This window comes from Petaurus breviceps, unplaced genomic scaffold (assembly GCF_028583685.1).
Source record: "Petaurus breviceps papuanus isolate PSGF00001 unplaced genomic scaffold, PetGlider_PUasm1.0 90847, whole genome shotgun sequence".
Lineage (NCBI taxonomy): Eukaryota > Metazoa > Chordata > Mammalia > Diprotodontia > Petauridae > Petaurus > Petaurus breviceps.
This window is the reverse complement of record NW_027187360.1, coordinates 23972667-23990706: the sequence shown is the minus strand read 5'-3', so window position 1 is coordinate 23990706 and position 18040 is coordinate 23972667. Positions and strand designations below refer to the sequence as shown.

At 40.9% G+C, this 18040-nt stretch overlaps 1 protein-coding gene across 3 annotated transcripts in view; it reads left to right on the top strand.

Annotated features, from left to right (window-relative positions):
* The window catches only part of KCNQ2 (potassium voltage-gated channel subfamily Q member 2), a 165594-nt gene that overhangs the window by 66767 nt on the left and 80787 nt on the right, over nucleotides 1-18040 (top strand). The gene's annotated exons all lie outside the window — the stretch shown is intronic.

Here is an 18040-nt window from a genome sequence, read left to right as displayed (position 1 = left end):
CTTGGAGGTGATAGAGAGCTGTTGAGGTTTATTGAGTAGAAGGCTAACTTGATCAGACCTCTACTTTTGGAAAATCCCTTTGACTAGCTTGACAATGAATTAGAGTGGGTGGAGACTTGTGGCAGGGAGACCAATTTACTAGTAGGCTGTTGCCATAGTCCAGGTGTGAGGTAGCGAAGCCTGGGGGCTTCTTCATTCATCAGCTATGGTGGCAGTACCCAAGAAACAGCAAAATATCAAATCAAGACAGAATGTCCCGGTAATTCATCCAGAAAAAAATGAATGGTATCAGCATTATTTTAAGTTTCTTATTCCTCATACAGAAATGGGTACAACCTCCAGTAAATTCTTTTGGTGGGAAAATAATATTCTTAAAGCATTTCATAAACATTAAAAGCAGCAAATAAATGTTAACTTTCATTATTATTGTTGTTGTTACTACTATCTCTCACTGAAAAACTCAAATGACCCATGACCAAATCTTGTCTTAGTGGATCATGGAGATATGGTATAGTTGTGTGGCTGTGTATTCATCTTGGCTCTGGCCCCAGGTTTCTAGCCCCTTTCATGTAGAATGGGTCTCTTGGGGACCTTCCCTCCATTGTCTCTTTAGCCTGAATGCTGTGAGTGTAGGCCCTAATGCTGCAATCCCCTGCTCTGCTGACTGACTTCATCCCTGGCTTTAGGCTGCTCCCAGTCTCTCTGTGGTATTTGGAATGCTCTCTATAGCCCTAGGAACTTGGTACTTCGGGAGTCTTGGCCTTCCCTGTCCTTTTCCTTTCTTCTTCTGAGATTGAGCCTCCTGATACAGTCCTTTTAACCAGGCATAGACTCATAGGACTCTATTGTTTTGGGACTTCCCCCAATGGAAAGCAGTTTTGCAATGAAGTTAAGAAGGATTCAGCCCCTTCCAAGCCCATAACTCCTAGTTTTTTTGATTAAGGATCAGGGGTAGGGGTGAGTAAAATGCATGTATTTTAGTGCATGGGCTTTGAGACATCACGACTGGGTGCTCATAGGTCCATTGTGCTTTCTTCCAGGTTCTATGCTGAGTTCTGGATAAGTCAGATTGGCTTTTCCCCTTTCATTTTTGGTTTTCTCTTCTATTCTTTCCCTTTCCCCTAAGCATCCTCCAAATAAACAAAGCATGACTATAGTTGGGTTCTTTGGTCTCTATGGACTATGTTTTCAACTGTCTCTGGAACCACCTCTCTGCCCCACTCCCTTCTGTTATTTTTTTGGAACCACGAGCCCTTCTAAGTTTTCTACTGCTGACTTTGATGCAGAGATAGATTCTGAGTCCTTGTGCACACTTGGTCTTGGCAAAGATACTCTCTTGATCAGTGACTGAGACAGAAGAAAATACAATTAAACAGAGGATTTATGAACATAAGGCACATTAAATGTCTGGGCATTTTTTCCAGGGCTCATTTAATTGAATAAATTGACTAATGAACAAAGGAAATTAATTGTGGTTTTGAAATGTTGCTGTTTTGGGGTGTGTTTGTGTTTGCATGTGTGTTTTTTCTGTGCCAGCATCACGATGACTGTCTCTTTGTTATCTGTTTATTCACTCAGAATAAATCTCTGGGGATAGTAGGAACATTGCTGGGTCAAATATCAGCCTCTGTCAACCATTATATTAGTAATAATTAATAATAACAGCAATAATAGTGTTAGTTCATATTTAGATGGTCCTTTACAATTTAAAAAGTGCTTTACATACATTTTCTACTTTGACCCTGACATTCTCTGTCAATAAGTCGGTCAGTAGTCAGCAAATGTTTATTAAGCCCTTACTATATACGAGGCACGGTGCCAAGACTCTTGTCTGGGTGAAACCTCAGTGGGGGGTTGAAGCAGAATCAGGAGTCAGGAAGACTTGCATTCAAGTCTGAGCCACTGCTTTCTCATCTGTAAAATGGCAGTACCTGGAATACCTTACAGGGCTGTTGGGAAGCTTAGATACGTTAATGTGTACAAAACCCTTTGTAATCTTTAATGTGCCATACAAACCATTGGATCCTAGCTTTAGAGTTAGAAGAGACTTCAGCTGCCATGATATCCAACCCCTTTAGATTCAGAAATGGAGGCCCAGAGCAGTCAAATTACATGTTGTTCAGTCGTGTCCAACTGAATTACATGCCTAAGGTCAAATAACTAGTAAGAGGCAGAGCTGAGATTTGAACACAGACCCTCTAACCCAAGTGTAGCATGTTCCCCAGTGTTTCTGTCTTATAGTTATTATTATGTCATTGTTATTATTAATGTCAATAATCAGTCAGTTGCTAGATATAGTTTGCACCCAACAGAGGATAATCAGGTATTTGCCTACACAGTTGGAATTGGGAATGGTGTCTCTGGTGTATCTTTGTCTAAAAACCATGAAAAACACTTCTCTGGGTTGATTTGTACAGACAAGGGTCAAGACCTTGGTGGAATAGGTTTTCCAAGTTTATACTGGCCAGTAGATTTCGTGGTTCTACTATTCAAGTTGTGTTCCTGGTCCTAAAGCACCCTTTCAATCCAGCACAAGCTTTACCTCTCTCCCTCCACCCCTTCATCCCATCCTATTCTACCTCACCCCATCTCACCCCATCCCATCCCACTCTTCCTACAGAGCTAAGATATGTCAAGTTAACTTCTAGGCTTGAGACTTGTACCTATGTGTGAACTTACTGATACCTATAGTTTCTGATGCCACATACAATGGGTGTAGCTTTGAGATATATTCTCACGGAGGTCTAGATGACATTGATGGGACAGTGAGGGAAGGCAGACTTTGCTCTCTCTTTTTTTCTAATTGAGGATAAGTGACTTGCCGAGGGCCATGCAATTAGTAAGTGTCTGAGGCTGTATTTGAACTCAGATCTTTTTCACTCCGGGGTCAGTGTTCTATCCACTGCACCAAGTATGTGCCCTTCTTTTATAGGAAGAATTGATCCGCATCCAGTTGCCCATGCTGCTGCTTCCTCTAGTTCGTGCAGCTAAGTCTCTAGGCCTCAGCTTTTTTTCATCTATAAAATGAAGGACTTGGGCTACATGACTTTTAAATTTCTTTCAAGCTCTAAATCTGTAATCCTATGTTTGTCTCGTAGATGTGTGTCTGGCTCTTTAGGCTGCAGCTGAGTACTTAAGGGCAAAAATCTTAAGTTTTAAAATTTTGAAAAATTATGCTAAAAAATTCATTGTGTAATTCCTTTTACTCTTACCCCATTTTTAGCTTTGACTTGAAGCCTAAAAAACAAAGGGAAAGGCTTCTCTGTAGGCAAATTCAAACTGAGTCAGTATCTTTGGGTCGCAAAAAGATCCCAGCCAAATCCATTTCACAGGGCCATGCTCCTTGCAGCCCAGCCTTCTGTTCTCCCAAGTCATTATTGGGGTAAATTGTCTCTGTTTGAGTCTCTATAATAGTGGGACCATATTGATAACTCTGTCCTCTCCCTGGAAAACTGGGCCCTAGCACCACTGGGCAGAAAATGTGGCTAATAGCTATGATAGAGAAGCCGGGACTTAATGTTGCATCTTTTTTTAGCTCATATCCAAGCCTGCCTGACCACACAGAGGGACTGGACATATTAATGGAGCCCCATAAGACTGAGGTGTTAGGTCATTTAGGTGTGTGTGCCTGTTAGTTAAGGAGAGATGTATAAGAGATCTCAAACCTCAGGACCTTGAAGCATAGAATAGGCTTTGCATTGGCATGTCTGAGCACCAGGAAGCTCTTGCGTGTGCCTGCAGACATGCTGGTCTTGTAAAGGGAACAGAAGTCAAAAGGAGTCCAGAGACCCTGCAATGTATGCCCTGTGTCTTATGTCTCCACCTCCTGAGCTCAGACTCCAGAGCTCTTGTGTGTGAAGAGTTGTCCCTGTTGGTTTTACTGAGCCCTTTAATTGGGTGGGAAAAACATGTTCAGGCTTATGGGAAAACAGATCTGAATAAATGTCCACTTTGAAAAACTGCAATGGAGGAGAGACAAAATGCTTCTGGCCCTCCTGCAGGTGACCATGGCCAGCATCCCTTCTTTTGTCATTCCTGCAAATGGCCAGGGAGAACTGTTGACTTCACTGGGGCTAAGCGCCCAGGGGAGTGCAGGCTGGTTGAGAATCAGAGGGGATCTAACCAGAGCTTGTGTACTGTTCCAGGATTCTTAGGAGAAATGGAAATAATGAAGGGAGGGAGAGAACAGGCCCAGGGGAGGAACATAAAAGGCTGAGCATGTGTGCAGGCATCTTAACATGGTGCAAAGAGTTTCATAATAGGAAAAACCCCCACCAACCCACACAATGTAATGGTCTGTTTATGGTTGAGGCTGGAGCCCAGTGTGAATAACTCCCTGGTGATCTGCTGATCATGCTCCAGTGAACATGCATTTCCCATCTCTCCCAAGCTCTGCAGAAATCATACGAAGGGAGGAGGGAAATCCTGAGCATTCATCAGGAGGGCCAACCTGCCAGGAGAGGCCTGGCTGAGCTAGACCAGGGCTGGGGAATGCAGCCAAAGCCCAAACTCAGAAATCTCGGGCTGTGTGGGGGTGGCACAGAGGAAGAAATACTGTCAGGCCTGCATCACCTAGTCACACAAGCAAGGGAAAGAAACATCCAGGGAAGAGTGGAACTGACTGAGGGATGATTTGATTCAATTCAGTTGCCGAAACATTTATCAAATATCCACTATTTACAAGGAATTGTGCTAGGTACTGAAGATGCAAAACAGAAATAAAAATCTATAATTCTACAATAAAACATGTAGATAAAGGTTGACAGATCATTTATTAAGCACTTACTATATGCTGGGAGATGCATGGAGTGTTCAGAAAGGACCAGAACCTCTGGTGTGAGGGCACGCCGAGCCCTTTTCAGGGCTGCTCATCCACTCTGGTGGCCACCTATCTCCCAACTCTCACCTGAGGCTCCAAGAAGCTGCAGCATGTACAGTGGTCACACCTTGGTAAAATTGTCTTTGACAGGTGGGCTAATCCATGAAAGGTGGGCCTCGAACCTGTCAGTGAGTCAGGCAGTGTCCACCCCAAGCATGTAAAGACTCCCCTGCCAGAATGGGGGGATGAGAACAATTTGTTGCTACAGCCATGAAGGCAGCTGAAGCAGGTGCCGTGGAATGCTTAGAGCTTGGCCAGACATTGAAGATGCCAAGGTCATCCACTGCATTCTAGATTGTAGCTAGTCACCTTGACTTCCGTCTTGACACTGGGCTTCAACGACTCTGGAAGAGGGAGTAAGGCTGACACTTTTGTGGAACTGTCTCACTTAAATCCAATTCACTCACAAGTAAAGAATCACTTGTGATGTCTTTGCTCCTCAAACAAAGGAGGAAGAACAGCTATATGTTGGGTGCTGTGTTTAGTATATATAAAATAATACAAAGTAGCTTTAAGATGAAAGGAAGAAAAATGATTGAGGGGCTCAGGGACTGTAAGAATGGATCCAGTGATAGAAGTCTATGTCAACATGGGAGAGGAAGGCATTATGATATAGTGGAAAAAGGCCTCATGTAGGAAGGAGCATCTGAGAGACACTTTATAGGATGCTGGAGAGCCTATAAAGAGGCAATGAATTCCAGACATAGGGACCAATTAGTCCCTCTCAAGGTAAAATAACTGCTTCCCAGGGCTGACTGGTCCTGGGCTCCTGTCCAGCAGTTGAAGGCATTGCAACTGCCTCCCGCAATCCAGGAAAAGACCAACAGAGGCATGAAGTCCTTTTAGATTTTCCCCTAGAAAACCTTTGAATGTTATTAGTCACCCACTTGGCAGTTCATATCTTCTGTGTGCTCTTCCTGGCAGAGTAAGTTCTTGGGTTTTCAGAGGGAAGATTTGTGTGTTCAGAGGATGGTAGAACTGGAAAGGTCCTAGAAAACATCTATTCCAACCCTCTCATTTAGATAGATGAAAAAAACTGGTACCCAGGTAGTGGAAATTACTTTCCCAAGGACATAATATCATAGGATTTAGAGATGGAAGAGATCTCTAAGAGAATCTATTCTGGCCCTTCCATTTGATAGATAAGAAAATGGAAGTATAGGGAGGTTAAGTGATTTCTCCAAAATCACACAGGTAGCAAGAGGGAGAGGCAAGATTGGAAGCCAGATGTACCAACTCCACATCGAGGACTTTTCCATGGATTCATGTCAGTTGATCACTTCGCAGTGGAGCCAGTATTATAACACAAGTCTAGATTTAGAGCTGGATGGAATCACATGGTTATAGATTTAGAGCTAAAAAGGACCTTTGAAGTTATCTAGTTCAGAGGAAACAGGCTCAGGGAGATCCAATGACTTTGCCCAAGGTTACATGAGTAGTAAGTGACAGAGCTGGGACTCAGGTCCCCCAACTCCAATCCTGTGTTTTTTCCACCATATAATAATGCTTCCTCTCCCATGTTTCTCTTCTACTATGCTGACATAGACTTCCATCACTGATCCATCCCCACAGAAAGACTATTAAGAGCTGTCCGTCTGAAGCCCGTTTAAGTATGGCAGTGAAAGTTCTATAATAAGACATTTGGATGTTAGAAAATTAGCAGTGATTAATTCCTTAGGCCCTGACAGTGTCACTCACGCCCACAGAGCTAATCTGGGAGGACTAAAATAAAGAAGTGACCTTTTAGCTGTTGAGACAAGTTATGCCAAAAGGCATACATTTCCTGGATGTTTAATGGCATCATGCATGTTAGTGCTAGAGAAACCGCACAGATTATTTAGTCTAATCTCACCGATGAGGAAACTGAGTCTTACAATATGAATGAGTCTATAGTTAACTACTCCTATCTTTCCCTAACTATCCATAAGGATCTCTTATCTCCTAATTAAAGATACAGAATAAATAAAATCCACTTTGTAACATACATTTTTGTGTGTCTGCCCAGGTGAAGGCCCCTCCAAATGAGGTCAATGAAACCCTGCTCCTTGGACAGGGCTAGTAAACTTGCAGACATGAGCATTTGTGTCATTTTCCTCATGGCCCAGATACTGCTCAGATAGTGTTTTCATTGATGCCATTTCTCTGGGTTATTTGGATTCAGCAGTTTATAGCCCTTAGGGCCATGTGCTTGTTGGGATTTCGGTCATGAGCAGCAGGCCCCAAATAATGCCATCTGTCCCTGCTCCTGAGCTGACAAAGGCACAGGTGATATGTGGAGTGTTTCTGCTAATAAATTGTGAAGTGGTTGGAATCTCCTGGCTGAAGCTACAAAAAGCCAGAGAGGAAAGCTGCTTTGCCATTTCATTTGGTCTTTTGAGTCTTTGAAATGATCTGTAAATGATCTGATTTCTCCCTGCTCTCCTTTCAGCTTAGCTCCTAGCTAGCTTAAGCCCTTCGCTTTCAGACCTTGACTTATCCTCAGATGGCATGACTGCTCTGACTGTGGCCCTCTTTATATCTTGCCCTTACCCTCAGTGCCTTGCTGCATGGCTCCTCCCTGTCAGAGTGAAGTAGTCATCATTGGGAGAATGAGGAGGGTCATACTCTGAGCTCTCCCCCAACCTTGGGGCAGAAGGAACACTTTGAGCTTCCTACAGTAAAGATGAATGAGGGGCATCACTGATGTCTAATGAATAGAGGGCCAACTTTGGAAATATTATACTAATAATAACAGTAGTTAACATTTACATGGCACTTTAACATTTACAAAATACTTTACATATATTATCTTATTTGATCCTCAGTAACAAAAACCCTTTGAAACAGGTGCTATTCTTATCTCTATTTGACCAATGGCATCACGAGGGTGATGTCTTGACTTGCCAGTGAAAGAGAATTAAGTGAGGCAGAGCTATGCAAAGTCCTCCTCCAGAGTCATGGAAGTCCAGTGGCAAGACAGAGCTGGAGATGACTGGCCATAGTCCAGGATGCACTGGGTGACCTTGATCTTTCTAAATTAAGGTCTTTCCCAGGTGTCAGTTTGTCTGAGGCCATGCCCATTCAATGACTAAGGGCTAGGTAAGAATTGAGTCAAAAGATAGCCCAATTTCTCATCACAAAGATCTCAATCTGGGAGAGGAAGACCTTTAGAGTTTCTGGCCAAAACAGAAAACAATTGCCACTTACACTATTCTAAGCCATCAGAACCTAAACAGTGGTGCTCTTCCTGGCAGGGTAAGTTTTTGGCTTTTCAGAGGGCACATATAGATGAGATATCAATCTGCTTGGTTTTTAAAATTATGCATAGATCTACTTCCTAAGCTTTACTTTATTTTTTCTCTTTTTCCTTCTCCCCCAGGCTACAATGAAGCATGGACACTCACACACACATACGTACATATACGTAGATATCCATAAACATACACATATATACCCATGTACATTATGCTTCCTTCTACTTGTTTCTCTGTAGATAGATAGCATCTTCCTTCATAAGTGCAAGTCTTTCTATATTTTTCTAAATCTGCCAGTTCATTGTTTCCTACACCACGACAATATACTGACCCAATCATATTCTATCTAGAAGATTGTCTATGAGAGTTTTTCCCCCAATTTTTCTGTATTCCCTCTATTCTTGGCTACATAGGTTTTATTTATACAGGAAAATTTTAATTTAAAATAATCAAAATTATCTATTTTACACTTCAACACTGCTCTCACCTCTTACCACATTATAGGTTTAAAGTCATACTACCGAATCTAGTTCACATCTTTTCCCCCTGGTTTCCTTGAAGTTCCTGACCCTCTGCTCTTCCAAATGAACCCTGTTAATATTTTTTCTGATTCAGTAAGATAATTTTTAGTAATTTAATTGGAATGGTATTACATAAATAGACTAGTTAGGTAAAATTGTCATTTTAAAATTGTATTAGCTTTACCTATCCATGCCCAATAAACATTATTTCAGTTATTTAGCTCTAACTTTGTATAAAAAGTGTTTTGTGTTTATATTTGTATAGTTCCCATGTCTGTTTTGGCAGGTATATGCTCATTTTTATACTATTTTATATAGCCTAAACTATTGATTAATATGACTGACACACAGTGTAGTTTCCCTATTTTTTCTTTTGATTTAATCTGACTTTAACTTTAACTTCAAGATAATGATGACTATTCCTGCTTTTTTATGTAATAAATACTACTCCTGACCTTTATTTTGTTTGTGTATATCTCTCATTTTTGTAGCATTTCCTAAAAGCAACAAAGTTTTAATCTCCTATCAGTTTCCATTTTATGCTTAAGTTCATCCTATTCACATTCTAAACCATCATTACTTGTATATTTTCCTCACTATCCTTCTCACCCTATTCCTATCCCTCCTCACTCCTCTACTTTACTTTTACCCACTACCTTGCCCTCCTATTCCTTAACCTATCTCCTTCCAAGAATCCCTCCCTTATCCTCTCCCTTTATCCCACCCCCTTACCCTCTTATATCTTTAGAAGATTTTTTATACCCTTCTAACTATATATGTTGTTCCCTTTTTATCCCATTCCCATTAATCTACACACCCTTTTATTACCACCTTGTCATATTCCTAATCCCTCTCTTATCCTCTCCCCTCCCTATCCCCTTATCCTGTTATTTCTTTATGGATTTAGAAGATTTTTATACATTTATATATGTATATGTCATATATGTACACAGCACACATATGTAATGTATATATGTATGTATGTATATATTGTTCCCTCTTTAACCCATTCCTGATGAGACTAGGGTTACAAAGATACCCACCCTCCTCCCCCATCTAATTCCTCTGTGTCAGTTCTTCCTCTTGCACCTCCTTTGTATGAGATACTTACTCTTTTTGCCTTTTCCTACATCATTTTACTTTTTAGAATCATATAATATTCAGTTCTACCCCACTTCTCTGAACTACCCAATTATTAGTGACGATTTACATTTCCAGTGGTTTACATTTCCATGTATAAAAAGTAAACAATTTGTCCTTATTGAGTCCCTTGTAATTAGTCTTTGAAGTTTACCTTATATTTCTCTTGGATCTCGTATGTCACATTTTCTATTTCGTTTTGATCTTTATTTTGGTAATAAAATCCTGAAAGTCTGTCAAATCATTGAATGTGTATTTTTTCCATTTGGGATTATACTTAACTTTTCTGGGTGTGACATTTTTGTCCATAACCCCAGTTTTTTTTTTCTCTTCAATATATAGTGTTCCAAGACCTGCAGTCTTTTAGTGTAGCTACTGCTAGGTCTGATTGTGGCTCCACCATATTTGAATTGTTTTTTTTTTCTTGTTGTTCATAATATTTTCTCCTTAAATGGGGGTTTCAGAATTTGGCTATGATATTCCTGTAGGTTTTCCTCTAAGAATTTCTTTCAGGTGGTGTTTGGTAGATTTTTTTTTCTATTTCTACTTTCCCCTCTTGTTCTAGGACAATTTTCTTTAATTCTTGTATGATTGTATCAAGATTCTTTTTCTGATTGTAGCTTCCAGGTAGTATGATTACTCTTATGTTTTCTCTTATTGATCTTTTCTCCAGATCAGTAGTTTTTCTTATGTTTCACATTCTCTTCTACCTTTTTTTTATTCTTTATATTTTGTTTGTTATTTCTTGTTCTCTTGTAGCTTTGCTTGTGTCCTGTTGCCCAATTCTAATTTTCAAGGAGTCATTTTCTTCCTTAAGATTCTGGATCTCCTTTTCCAGTTGGTTGACTTTCTTTTCATAGTCTTGTTTTTCTTGAATTGTTCTTACTTAAAATATTTTTTCCTCAATCTCTCTTATTTGATTTTTGAGTCTTTTTTTGAGCTCTTCCACAAATTCTTTTTGGGCAGGTGACCATTTGACATTACTCTTTGGTGTAGGGGAGGCTTTTATTTTGCTTCAGTGTCCTCCTCTGAAGATGAATCCTGGTCTTTTCTATTCCCATAGCAACTATTTATAGTTGGACCCTTTCTCCTTTTCCTGTTCACGTAAAAAATTTTTTTCTTAGTAGTTTATTATTATAATCACCTCTAATCCTGGGGTGTGAGGGATGGTGCCTCTGGCCTCAAGTCTTTCTCACTTATTTTTTGAGCTTTGTCCTGGGCTCAGTCTCTGCACTCCTTTCCCACTGCAAGTCACAGCTAGATCCTCACTCTGCTAGAAATGCTGAGAACTCTCCAGTGGCTATGACCTTCAGTTCTCCCCTCTGGCCTGGAATGGAGACCAAGATCTCAGCTCTCCTTTAAGTGTTCACAGCCATCAGCGTCTCTGCCCCGCTGCTTCTGCACCCACTGCACATGTGTTGGTTTCTTTTTGCTCAGGACTGTGTCTCAGTAGCATAGCTGGGTCAGGCATTCCTTGTCAGCAGACAATCTTCCCCTACTCAGAAGCCAAACTCCCCACACAGTCCAGAAAGTGAAAATTCCTGTGGTTGAGGTTGAGGCTACCTCCCAAACCAGCTGCCCCCAGGGCTCACCACTTGCTGTTTCAGTGGACCTAGCCTGGAGGAGTTTATACTTCACCCAGGTCAAATCTCCATCCTGGGATCTTTCTTCAGATCTTCTCCAATTGCCCCAGGAGGACCACTATTCTGCCCCAACTCTTGCTTATTTTTGCTACTCTATGTTGACACTATTTTGTTTTGTTTACGGAAGAAATCTGGAAAGCTTGAAATTTTCTGCCTACTCTGCCATGTTCCCAGAATCATTGAGATATCATTCTGTATAAGTAGAGAGAATTTTCCTACTCAGAATTCCCCATTCACCAAAACTATCAGCAAAGATTTTTAAAGCTCCTGCTATGTGCCAGACACTGTCCTAGGTGCTGGAAATACAATGACAAAAATTCAATTCTTAGCATCTACATTTCCTGCCTCCAAGGAACTTACATTTTATGGCAGCAGGGGTGGGGGTGGGGGAGAAGTAACATGTATACTTGTTACTACATAGTCAATCAGTAAACATTTATTAAGTGCCTATCATATGCCAGACACTGTACAAAGTGCTGGGGATACAAAAGGAGCCAAGATATCCAAAATTAAAGTAAATTATTTTTTGAGGGGCTAGCAGCTGGTGGAAGCAGGTGGTGTTTGAGCTGATCCTGATCTAATTGGAAGAAAGCTATGATTTTCAGGGACACAGGTAAGGCGAAAGTGTTTTTTGGGAATGGGAAACTACCTTACCAAAGCTTGGAACAGGAAAGATGAAATGTCAGGTGAGGAGCAGCACATAGGTTCATATCAATGAAACCATTGGTTGAGACCGAAATCAACCAATGAAACAAAAAGGGATAGTAATGGCATGTGTGCCATATCCTTTCACCCTCTCCCTTTTGACAAATGGGTGGTGTATGCATGTGATACAGCTGGTCTGGGTCAGGACTGCTGTCTGTAGCTTGGGAAACAGGGAAACTAAACTGTCCCTAATGAAGAACCCATGTCCTTGACCCCCTCATCACCAGGCTTTGACCTCCAGAGCTAAAACATTTTCTGTGACATTTCAGAGACATATTCTGCCTCAGCGCTTTACCCTTGAAAATGTCACATGGAGGAGAGATCACCCTGCCATATGCCATGATTGTTCCCCTCTCCACAGGCTGTGTGTTGTGGTGGAAAGAATGCTACATCTAGAATCAGAGGAAGGAGCTAGGCTCCAATGTTGACTCTGTCACTAACTACCTGTGTGAACTTTGACAAGTCACATAACTTCTTGGGTCTTCAATTTTCTCATTTGTATAATGAGATGGGATGAACTAAGTGATCTACAAGATCCCTTCCAGGCTTAAACATGGTCCTGTTATTTTTGCTCATGCTGTTCCCTCTCCCTGGAATGACCCTCTCTGTTCCAATCTAAATCCTACTTTCAAATTAATCAAGCTTTATTAAATGCCTACCATATGCTAGGAACTGTGCTAAGGCATTGGGATGCAAATAAAAATATATACTCATCCTTCAAAGCCCAGTTCACATTCTGCCCCCTCCTTGAGGTCCAGGCCATAGAATATTTGGTAACAAAGAACAGGAGATATTTAATCTGTAAATTATATAATCTGATGGGGGTGGGGATAGGGGAATGGTAGTGCAGAGGTCAGATTCAAGAGTGTGAAAGAATTCACTTAGAAGACATTCTATTCAAAACTAGCCACGTGACCTTGGGCAAGTCACTTAACCCCAATTGCCCTACCTTCCCCTCTCCAAAAAAGAAAAAAAAAACATTCTCTTTAGTCCTTGAGAGCTTTTATTTACATGAAAGCACACAGACCTCTTAGCAAAAAGCTAATTGAGGCCGTGATATTTGGGGGAACTAGGCTTATATAGAGGTTTCAGAGTGATGATGTAGTTTTAGAGCTTTTTACGGGGGTTAAAAATTAAGGACAGGACAAGAAAGAATTGTATGACTTAGGATGAGCTTTAAATTTTCTGATCTATTCTCATGTTCCCAGGATCCTTGAGATATCAATCTGTGTAAGTAGAGAGAATTTTCCTACACAGAATTCCCCAACCACCATATCAAAAAAGATTTTTTTTAAGTTCCTGCTATGTGGCAGACACTGTCCTAGATGCTGGGGATACAATGACAAAAATTAAATTTAATTTAATAAATATAATAGCACCTACATCACAATGTTATTATGGGAATCAAATGAGATAGCATAGGCAAAGTGCTTTGCAAACTTCAAAATTCTATATATTATTGGGTTTTTTTTGGTCTTTTTGGAGGGGGGAAGGCAGGGCAATTGGGGTTAAGTAACTTGCCCAAGGTCACACAGCTACTACTATCAAGTATTTGAGGCAGCATTTGAACTCAGGTCCTCCTGATTCCAGGGCCAGTACTCTATTCACTGTGCCACCTACCTGTCCCTAGTTCTATATATTATTAAGGGAGGAAATAAGCATTTATCAAGTGCTATGTGCCAGGCACTGTACTAATCACTTTACAAACAATATCTCATTTTATCCTCACAACAATCCAGGGAGGAAGCTGCAAATATTATTCCCATTTTACAGGTAAGGAAACTGAGACACAAAGAGCTCAAATGACTTGCCCAAAGTCACACAGACATTGCATACCTGAGACCACATTTGCACTCAGGGCTTCCTGACTTCTGACCCAGCACTCTAGCCAGAGCACCACTTAGCTGCCTCAAAATGGAATGACTTGTCTTAAAAGGTAGCGAGCTCCCCATCACTGGAGGTCTTCAAACAGATTGATTTCTTATAAGGGATGTTATGGGGAGGGCAGAATTCCTGCTTAGGTGTGTATGGTCAGGACTAGATGACCCCTGAGGTCCTTTTCAGCTCTGTGATTCTGTCAGTCTACAATAATCTCTCCCCTTCTTAGAGGATCAATATTTAACACTGGTGCTTGGCAACGTTTACTTTTTAGGCTGCCATTATTTCCTGTCTGGTATTATTCTATATTTCATATATGAATCTAGTTTTTGCAAAAACAAACAAAAACCTTTGTGCTCCTGGAGAGTAGGGGACCATGCCTTTTCCTCCTCTTGTTATCTCTTTCAGCATCTACTGTCTTCGTTGAATAGAGCTGAGTTTTTAAATTTCCTTCCAATCCCTAGAGTAAAACAGTAAGATTGATTGTGGGAAAGCTGAGTGAGCATTTGAGAGAATCCCACACTCCTGCTGCTGCTGCTGCTGTCACTGGGCTGTCCCAGGGCTGAGTCTCTCTGTCTCTCCTTTGTGGGTGGTTTGGTGTTTACAGCCCCAGGGGGAATTCAGACTGAATGAGCCTGCCATCTGGGCTTTGTTCTTCTTCCTCCTGTTCCTGCTCGGTGGCACCAGCCTGAAGCTTTCACCAGCCCTCATTTAACCTGGTTATTTCTCCCTAATCTGTCATGCCTAACAGCATCATCACTGATGGATTTCAGATTGAGTTCTCTGTTACACACTGACGTTTCCCAGGATTCTGGCCACAAGGGCTCTTCATCAGAGGTTGTTACTCAGGAAATTAGGTTGACTGTTGCCAGCCCACTTGGACCCAGACATACTCTTCCCCTCAGCCACTGTAGCTCTCCCTGTGGCCTTTTACATTCTCCTCTTGATGGATCAGGAAAATGAAAACTGACTCCACATTTCTGTCTCAAGATCACAGTCTTTTCCTTCCCCCATTATAGCTGAGATTAAAGGAAGATCTTTTGTAGAAGTTTCGGTTGATAATCACTACTAATGATCTCCTTTGTGACCGGCAGACTGTTATATTATAATGTATTGAGTTCTGGACTTGGAGTACAAGGCCCGAGTTCAGACTCTTCCTCTGGAACAAATTTGCTGTATGATCATAGGGTAGTCATCTAACTCCTTACTGCCCCTAGGGGAACAATTCAAGATTGAGAGAACTTTCACACTAGGAGTTCTGACATAGGTGAAATACTTATTTGGTATTTTCCCATCCCGACCCCAATCCCTTGTCCAAAATATTTTGGACTTGAAAATGCTTTGTCATAATTTTTATTTAGAAATCTTCCCAATTCTTTAAGCTTATATTGGGAGAGAGGAAGAGAGAAGCTAAATGACATTTTTTTTTCTGGGTCACATAGCAAGACTTTAGCCTAAATGGCTAGACCTGAGTGCCTAGTTATTTGTTGAACACAATTAGCTGTGCTCAATGAGTTTTAACTGGATTGTATTGAAGGTAATACTTATTCCCCTTGGGGTTTTGTGGGGAGAGTTTTGCTATTTGAACAACTTTTATAGGCATTACACTTTGCCCTGAATAGCTAAGCTGATCAGTTTCCTCTTGAGTAGAATGGAGGCAGCTGAACTGACTTCTTTTTATTTATTTATTTATTCATTCATTCATCTATTTATTTATTGGGGGAGGGGCAATTGGGGCTAAGTGACTTGCCCTGGGTCACATAACCAGTAAGTGTTAAGTGTCTGAGGTTGCATTTGAACTCAGGTCCTCCTGACTCCAGGGCCGGTGCTCTATTCACTGCGCCACCTAGCTGCCCCAAACTGACTTCTTTTAAAATTTTATTTGTTTATATTTTTATGGTGTTTGTTTGGAGGCAATCAAGGTTAAGTGCCTTGCCCAGGGTCATACAGCTAGCAAGTATCTAAGGCTGGATTTAAACTCAGGTCCTTCTGACTCCAGGACTGGTGTTTTATCCACTGCACCACCTGGCTGCCGCTGTTCCTTCCTAAAGTGCCTTTTGGTTCTGACATTCCATAATTCTATAGATAACAACATTTACTAGGCATTTCTGTTGGTGGAGTTACTCCAAAGATCCTCAGAACACAGTATGCTCAAGTTGTATTAAAAGAGTTCTGGTAGAAAAGTCTGCTGTAGCATAGTAGAAAGGGACTGGAAGTCCGGAAATAAAACTTCTAGTCCTAGTGTCCCCACCAACTTACCATGGTATCTTGGGCAAGTCACTTGCCTTCTCTGGTCTTGGATTCTTTTTGTTTAAATTTTATTTTCAATTTTTTTTTATTTTTGGAAAGATAAAAATCAGAACTTTAATGGCATTAAAAAAAAACCGAACTTATTTAGGGGTAAAACAATAGTTAGTCATAGGGGCGGCCAGGTAGCACAGTGAGTAAGAGCAATGGCCCAAGTGTTGGGATGACCTGAGGATTGAATCTGGGCTCAGACACTTAGCACCCACCCAGAAACACCTGGCCGTGTAACCTTGAGCAAGTTACTTAACCCCAATTGCTTTAAAAAAAAAATAGTTAGCCATAAAACTGGGCTAAGATAAAGTTGTTGTGATTTCTGTACATGAACCCAACTAATCAAATATAACCTTTTCTTTTTTTTTTTGGTCTTGGATTCTTAATGTAAAATGAAGGGGTTAGACGAGATGGTCACTGAGGTCCTTCCCAGCTCTAGATCTATTGATCATGTTACTGGATATTTTCTAGGACTGCTTCTAGTTTGAAAGTTTGGAACACCACATTTTAGGAAATACAGTGACAAACTGGAACTTTTCCACAGGGAGATGACAGACCTTAAAACTGATCCACTAAATAATAACTAAAATTTATATAGCACTTTAAAGTTTGTATACCTTTGTTGAGTCTTATGACAACCTTGGGAGAATTATTCTTCTTATTGCACAGATGAGGAAACTGAGGCTCAGAGAGATTGAATGACATGCCCATAGTCACACAACTAGAAAATGTCAAATGGAATTTGAACCAAGATCCCCTTGATTAGTTTAGAACTTTATTCACCTTTCTACCAGGTACAGTGGTTAAAACACTGGATTGGGAATTTGGAAGATATCTTTGTGAGTTTCAATCCCACGTAAGACTTATTTTCTGTGTGACCCTGGGCAAGTCACTTAACCCTGTTTGCCTCAGTTTCTTATCTGTAAAATGAGATGAAGAAGTACATGGTAAACCATTTCAGTATCTTTGCCAAGAAAATGCCAAATGGGGTTAGGAAGAGTTGAGCATGACTGAAAAATGACTCAATCAAAAACCAAACCCTGCTCTTTGATGGAAAGAACCGGGGTTGTTTTGATTGGAGGGGGGAGCACTTAAGGGTACATGCTAACTGACTTCAAGTATTGGAGCTCTTCTATGGAAGGGGGATTAGACTTGTTCTGCTCGGCTCCAGAGGGCAGAACCAGGAAAAGTGGACAGATAGTGTAGAGTAGAAAATTTTGGCTCAATGCAAGGAAAACTTCCTAACGATTAGAATGGAATGGACAGCCTCAGGAGATAGTCTTGTACCTGCTCCTATCTTGTCTCAAATGGTTCTCTCAATAGTTCTATGTGTGGGTGTGTTGGCTCTGAGCTCCTTGAGGGAAGAGAGTGTGTCTTCTCTTGTCTCCCTTCCAAGCACCTAGTACAGGGCTTCCTCATCTGTGCAATAAGAAGAATAATTCTCCCAAGGTTGTCATAAGACTCAACAAAGGTATACAAACTTTAAAGTGCTATATAAATTTTAGTTATTATTTAGTGGATCAGTTTTAAGGTCTGTCATCTCCCTGTGGAAAAGTTCCAGTTTGTCATTGAAACACTCATTGAATGTTTGAGTTTTGATTTTAATAAAATTCCCATAAGGTAAGACTGAATCATAAAGAAGACAGGAACTACAAAGAAAGTTTAATTTGAGACAACTTGGAATTTCTGTAGATGAATCAGAAGAACATTCAGTCCTTTGGCACTTCTGGGGAAGAATCAGTT